Raw genomic sequence first — 7,831 nt, forward strand, 5'->3', positions numbered from 1 at the left:
TATATATATATATATATCTCCAGTGCTGAGTTATCGTTTTGAAAGTACTGAAAAAAATCATATTTCATCGTAATTCCCGCCACAATACTAATAATATAGGATAAATATAATTTTATGTTTTACATTAAAAATTAATTAAATAATTCGTTACTCATTTTGGCTTTAGTACAGTTCTGAAAAATTGCAACAAATTTATGATTTACAGGAAACAAAAATTGTGATTTTAATGAAAAAAATTCTACATATTTAAGATAAACAGATTTTCAATAAAAAATTGTGAACTATGAGCTAATAAATTTTCTTTGACCGTCATTTTTATTTCACGATTTTTAACGACGATTTTTAACACGCTATACAACAAATAATTTAATCATAATAAATTAGTTTGCTTATAATGTCAAGTCGTACGAATATTTCCACGGATAATATCCTTTACAAGGATGTAGCTCCATCGGGAGACCAACACCGAGAGTCGTACGTACATATGTAATACAGGCAATGTTACGCGTGGGAATTCACGCGTTTCTGCGACTTGTTTCCTATCGGGAGTGTCCGTAAAGAATTCTTGCCGTCCATGTACCCGAGGGACGTTAGCCACCCACTCTCTCGTCGCTACCAGAAACCCATATTTCTGGCGTGTCCGGAGGAGCACTTACCTTGCTCGCAGTTTTCTCTCTTGATTTACTTCCTGTCGCGTTGACTTTGTGGGAATGTGAAAAATTTCATCAACAACTCGGTACGAATAAAAGCTGGGATTGAAAGCCATATAATTTCAACGAGCACAGATTTTGCAGCGCTGCAGATACGCAGAAATAGATTTGTCTGTAATAGTGGAAATATACTATTTGTTGGATATCCCTTCTAAATGTTTATTACAAAAAATTTAAATTAGCTAAAAATATATCTATATTATTACATTTTACTTTTGAAACTGAATAAAAAGATAATTCTACGCTTTAATTTTATTAATTTTATTCTATTTTACGATTGATTACTTTGTATCATTTTCTTTATTTTAATATACACAATTGACATATATAGTAATAACTTTATTTTATTTATTAACATATATTTCTATGTTATGTAAATATATTAGACAATTCTGAGATAGAGAATTTTTAACATAAATAACCAATAAAATGTATCTTTTCCGCATTATATCCGTCTTTTCTGATCACCATGTAATCAAATTGAAACTCTACAAAGACAAGATATCTTCTGTAATATAATTTTCAGAAAGGAACTAACACTGCATTTTACAAATAATATTTCGAGCTTATGCGAAAATATACTTGTGCAAATACTTATTTTTTTGTTATATGATCTTTTTCTTATATATAAGAAAACAGACATTTTAAAATTGTTTTAAAACACTTTAAATTACTAATACGATGTTTATGAAGAAAGGGAAAAAGATTTGTCAATGTTATTTTGCTAAAAACTATTATCGCCATTCTGGAATATGTAAACATGACAGTTTATATTTTGTTAGTCAGATTTTACCGGAAATTATTCAGTCGGATATCGACGAATTACTATCCGTTGATGCATATTTCCTCATTTTGACCCTGATTCACCGAGAATACCATCGAATATTCGATCATGTGACAGCAACATTACATACATGTATACACGCTCGTATACTAGCATGGATAAAATGCACGTCATACATATGTAATATGAGCAAACGTGCGAGGCATACGAACGAACTATCTGTATATCACAAAATCCTTGCGAATACTATGCAAAATCGCTACTCCTTTCGATTCCGGGTGCTTCGATTTTCAGAATTCCGTTTGCTCACTAGAAGCGAATCTACAAGCTTCGATTTCCAAATGGAAAAGTAGAAATAAATAATATTATGTAGATGTAAAAGGATTAGATATTTTTGATATAATGCTTTTCAAAAGCTATTAAGAGGAAAATATTGACAATTCTAATAATATATTTATCTTTTAGCGTATTTATGTATGTAAATTTTCTTATAGGAATCATATTGTGCTGTAAAAACACTTAAGAAAAAGAACTGAGCGTTCCAATAAACTATTTAACTGTACAGTAACTGATAATATTTCATCAATTAGTGATACAGTATCAGTTATTGATAGAGCTAATCAGTTTATTGGAACGCTAATCAGTTCTTTTTTCTGAGAGAATAACAAATAAACTATATAAATACTTTATATTAATTAAAATGCGTAATAATAATTATTATAATATGTAGCATATATTTAAATTAATAAAAAATAAATATATAAAGAAATTATAAATATGATAAGCAGTTGATATTATACTTGGAAATTAGTTTCAAACGTAATATGAAACTTAATTCCTATTTCATCAAAGTTTAATTTTTGTTTCGCGATTATATATTGTATTCTACTGCTTCTTTGTATCCAAAAGTGCAGCATTAGCGAAAAGAGAACACCCGCGACTTAAGCTTTAGTGCGAAGTTCAATTCCAGAACTTCCGCCCCTATCGAGTTTGCCGAAGTAGAAATTCTTGAAACTTTGCCCTGTCCAAAAATATACTCTATTCTCCTCCACTATTCGCGAAAGTTAAAAATGAGCTCTTCCGTTCTTCCCGTGAGTTCGACGCCCGCGCGGATCGAATGTGCGAGTCCACGTAACTCTCAGTGTAGAATGAAAAATGAAACAAAAAAGTCGCGGTTTTGCGAAGTTCGATAACTTTGCGATTTATATTTTTGGCGGCGGAAACTCGTGTGGTTCAAATCACTGAGCTGAAAGAGGATGAAGTTAATCGTTGAGAATTCTAATTCATGAGTCGGAAAATTCTAATTCATATAAGAAAATTTGGAATGCGCAACTGTTGTGATGTCGATCACACAAATAAAGAATGTAACATATATTTATAAGATGTCAAGCGTAATACGAATATAGTATAATATACGATGCGATAGCTATATCGTAAGACTGCTATGACATATCTTGTCAAAGGAAACCCTGTCACATTATACCAGAGAATTTTGGTAAATTATAATAATCTGAATATAAATAGAATATACGTTATAATTAACAATATAAATACATACAATTGGCATAATAAAATATAAATTATGTAAAAAGAACCATTTCAAAATTTTTCATCAAAAAGAAAGCTATCTCTAATACTCAGTTATATGATATAATACTCAAGATTAGTTGACTTTTTGCCATTTTATCGATTAAATCATAAACGTGAAGGACCAGTAGTTTGATCTCAAGAAACACTTTCGCGAGTATTTGCTGCTTGTTCAAGAGAGTCGTTTGGTTCCGGCTGATAACTTCACGGGAAAGCGAAGATATCTCAAGTGTATTTTCTGGTAAAGTTTTTTTCGAAATGGCAGAATCGTTAATATCTTTTCGTATCTAGATTAACACGTCATAATATAATGGATCATATATGATGCAATAATGTGATATGACGGAAAGTTAAATTATATTAAAATTAACAAAATATATCTTAAATATTTCGACAAACAATATATATCGTATTATTTGAAACATCTAAAATCTTTGACCGTTCATTCTCTATCATATTTACCTAAATTTATGTTTAAATTAATGTAAAAATTTATGTTTAAATTATATTGTTTACCTAAATAATATTCTATAGATACACTTATTATTAATACACTTTTTGCTTTTTGTATATCGTATTACTCAGCGTTTTATAAATAAATATTAAATGTTAATGTTCTTTTATCAGTGAAATAGCGAGAGGAAAATATAATATTATTATTCGCGATGAATGGAACGTAACGAACTTAATTTATTCGAAAAACATTTTAAGTAATGCAATACGATATAAGCTTAGATACAATCTCATTCAAATATTTATTTTATATCGCGGCACGTTATGCAATCAGTATTTAATCAAAAATATTAGGGAAACGCAACGATGATGCTGATGCGCAAATTAAGAATTATTTATTAAAAATTAAAAATTAAAAATTATTTTCATTTCAAAATAAAAGCGGCTGGAATTACGTACATTTTTGTATTTATCCAATCATGATGCATAGTCCATTTCGCTTCCTGGAAAATTATATTGCTGCGATTCCAAAATGGTCGACGCCTCGGCGGAAACGCGAGCGATGTTTATGGTTTCCTATCTTGCGGCTGCGATAGCTGTGCAATTACATTTGCACCATCGGTAGGCTATCGCATGCACAATTTTGCCGTCAAATTTTCACCGCTTACATAACATACATATACATTCTATTATTGTTCAATTTACGTATCTCGATTATAAACTATTATAACAATATAAACTAAATAGCGATACAAATTAATTAACGGTCAGAGGGAAGCTTTCATTTAAATATTCGTATCCTCGAAAAGACTATAGTTATTACAAAAAATGTTATCAATAGAATTATAAAATTAATAATTAAATATAAATAAGAGTAATATAAAAAATATTATCTTCTTTTATTCTTTTAAGAAAAAATTTTTAATATAATTTTAAAAATTCTCTAAATATTCTCTAAATATTCTCTTTTATTTTCTAGCAAAATAATGTTAAATATTTTTTTATATTTTTTAAATAAAACTTATTTTTATATCATAAAATTTTAATTATATGTAATATTTTTCAAAATAATCTGATATTGTTTAAAAGTGATATCAATAAATTTAAAAATGCTAATTTTGGTGTTATGTATAACCTTTGTTAATTATTATTATCAACAAACATTAATTGTGGCGCAGGAGTAATCTATAGATCGAAGGGAAGGATGCACACCATTGGGTATACAATCCATCAGGCCCCGGATATAGGTTTTCGCGGATACCTAGTTACAGAATAAATTAATGACCGCCGAATTTGCTGTTCTACGGTATATAGAGTATATAATCGCACCTCTCTCCCGCCATGATCCTATGTGGAATATCGAATGGATGTTCAAATTCTGGCCAAGGGAATATGTTATCGTAACTTAAAATGAATTAATATATGATGCAGAGATAATATTATCTACATTAAAACATTTTTGAAGTTATATAGATTTATAAGTAATACCAGTAATACTATGTATATATATATAAAATACTTTATTAACAAAACATTATTTCTAGCTTACTAAGAATCTCTCACATTAATTTACTTATTATCGAAAATTATTAATAAAAACGTTCATTTTACACTATATTTTACTTTTTGATATTGAGAATTACAATGAACAGATTTCCCATGCTACAATAGTGCATGTTTATCGCTTACTATAATCACCTTTGTATTTATGCGGCCAAAACATTCTGCACAACTGCGGGGTATTCCAGCATCCTGTTTTGTGCGGCCATTATTATTTTGTTTGATTAGCTTAATTTGTGGCTGAGAATGCGCCACGGTCCAGACACGATAACGTTGCGGCTCTGTGGGGTTACACCCTGGCTTTTGCAGTGATGGAAATGCGCAATGGACCGCACGTGACTCATGCATTGCACGGTTGCAATTGTGCGCGATCGCATTTGTGTACGAGCAATGTGCACTAAAACAAAGAAAGCTGTACCGAAAATTACTAATGTCCCGTGCGAATTGTCGGCCATTACGTAATATATCACCGATTGATAAGAATCAAATTAAAGCCCCTGCTGCGTTTGTCATTTGTTTGCCATGTTCTGTACGTTAATTTTAATATGGATTTCGATAATTCCCTTAAAATTTGCCATTTATGTATATTGCAATTACCTAAATCGCTTATCATTGAAAATACAGATCTCCAGTTAAGCAACTTTTTAAAATCTCGTAAAAAATGACAATTATAAAATATATTAAATATTAATTACTTTAACATATAACTTAGATATGTTAGTATTTCATATTTTTTTATACTTTCGTATTCAATACATAATGTACTCATACATAATGCAACAACATTTACGTACTATCCCATTTCTTAAGTAAACTTTTGTAAACTAATCTCTCTCCCTCTCTGAAAATAGACCTCCGAGAACTTCAGAAATTCTAAGATTTTTAGATTTCTACATTTAGATCAGATATAAAAATAAACAAATGTAATCTTCCTAAAAAAAAGAATGGAATTATCGTTAAATACTTTGTATGTTACACCCTCCTTTTAAATTCTAGAGAGGTAACTTCCTTCTCCGTACCTTCAGTAATCTCTCTACAGAGGTAATTTCTAAATGGAACAGAAAGATACCTTCCTATCTAATGATACGAGGAAAATTTCACGGACCGCGTATAGGTGTACGTAGAGATGGTCGCGATAGATACATATAGCTTGGCATTAGTATGAACAATTACTAATGTTATTTCTCGTTTATCGTTGCGCGATAAGATAAGAATAGATAGAGGAGCGCAGGCACGATCCTCGTTTACACGCTGATTTGAGGGAATTGTTTCACCCGCTGTAATTTCAAGAGTATCTGGCCACGGACGTCTTCTAATTCCGTTTAGATTAGCAACGCGATGTCTCCAGCTGTGTTACTCCCTCATTTACCTTGCCCGACAATTACAACTGCCGCATTAAGAGCTACTCGTTTTTATCGAACGCAATTGCCTTTTCATTGCACCTGTTTACCACTTCGCGAATGATTACATTTAATTTCCATTATCGGCTAATTATACAATGGACTTTTAAGTATACAATTCAGAGAATTCGAAATGATCAATAAATTTTTATTGTTACTCGCTTTAAAAAATTACATAGTATATATTTATATACTTAATTGTAGATAATTTTTATATAAAATAATGAATTTTTGCTAATATTTTAGATTACTAAATGTGAAATAAAATATCTAGACTTGTTCCTTCTACTATTCCAAAATGTGCATAAATTATTAATAAATTTTTAACACAGTAAAAATTATTGTAGCTACAGTAATACACTCCGAAAGAGCACTCGAAAAAGCCATAGTAAATATCAATAAGAAATTACACGTCGTGTGAGAGCATTTTATTGTTGGTGAGCTTACTTTTCACGCTAGCTTGGGGTGCTACCCTCGCTGGTTAGGACGACTTAATACTTCGAAGAGGGTCCCTCGCCTGCTGCACGATACGTGCTACGTGTTGAACATGTCCTGCACATGCATGTTCCGAGAATGTGGCGGACATAGAGGAAGCGCGTGCTGCTGCGCACAAGCGATAAACATGGATAAAATACGGCATATCCGGATCATTATTTACCGTTAACAAAGCGTTCAATAAAATAATTCGTTGTAATCCGAGAGGAAAATGTCGGCTGATATTTCGCAGTATGAAAAATATTACTGTTGCTGAGTAAATGTACACACAGGACATAACAGCACACAGACATCATACGGAAGACAGTATACCTAAAACAAAAACTGAAAAATGTAATCTCGGACTTAGTACAGAGTAATATTACGCGACCTTTTCTACTGTAATTGGCTCCTTGGGACATTCCTAATTATTTTTCCCCTATTTGCTTCTCTTTTCTCATTCTTTATGACATGAAAGTGAAAGAAAAAGTAGAGTTTGTGAGTTTTTTATATTTCTAATTTTTTTAATTGCAATAATAAAAAGGATAAAATATTTTATTTTGCTCAAGATTGTATATATGTATAAGCAACATGGCATAAATATTTATATAATATGAATATTGTTTGTATTATTATTATTGCATAAATATTGTTAAAATAAGCATTAATATTTGGAATGTCTTGTATGTTTATAGTTTATAAAATGTAAGTTTGACTAGATCAAAATATAAAAATATTTTTCTTGGTTGTGAGAAGAAATATAGAGGATAGATTTCATGTGCAGAAAAGAGAGAGAGAGAGAGAGAGAGAGAGAGAGAGAGAGAGAGAGAGAGAGAGAGAGAAGAGAGAGAGAGAGAGAGAAG

Source organism: Atta cephalotes (genome assembly GCF_000143395.1).
Source record: "Atta cephalotes unplaced genomic scaffold scaffold00006, whole genome shotgun sequence".
Taxonomy (NCBI): domain Eukaryota; kingdom Metazoa; phylum Arthropoda; class Insecta; order Hymenoptera; family Formicidae; genus Atta; species Atta cephalotes.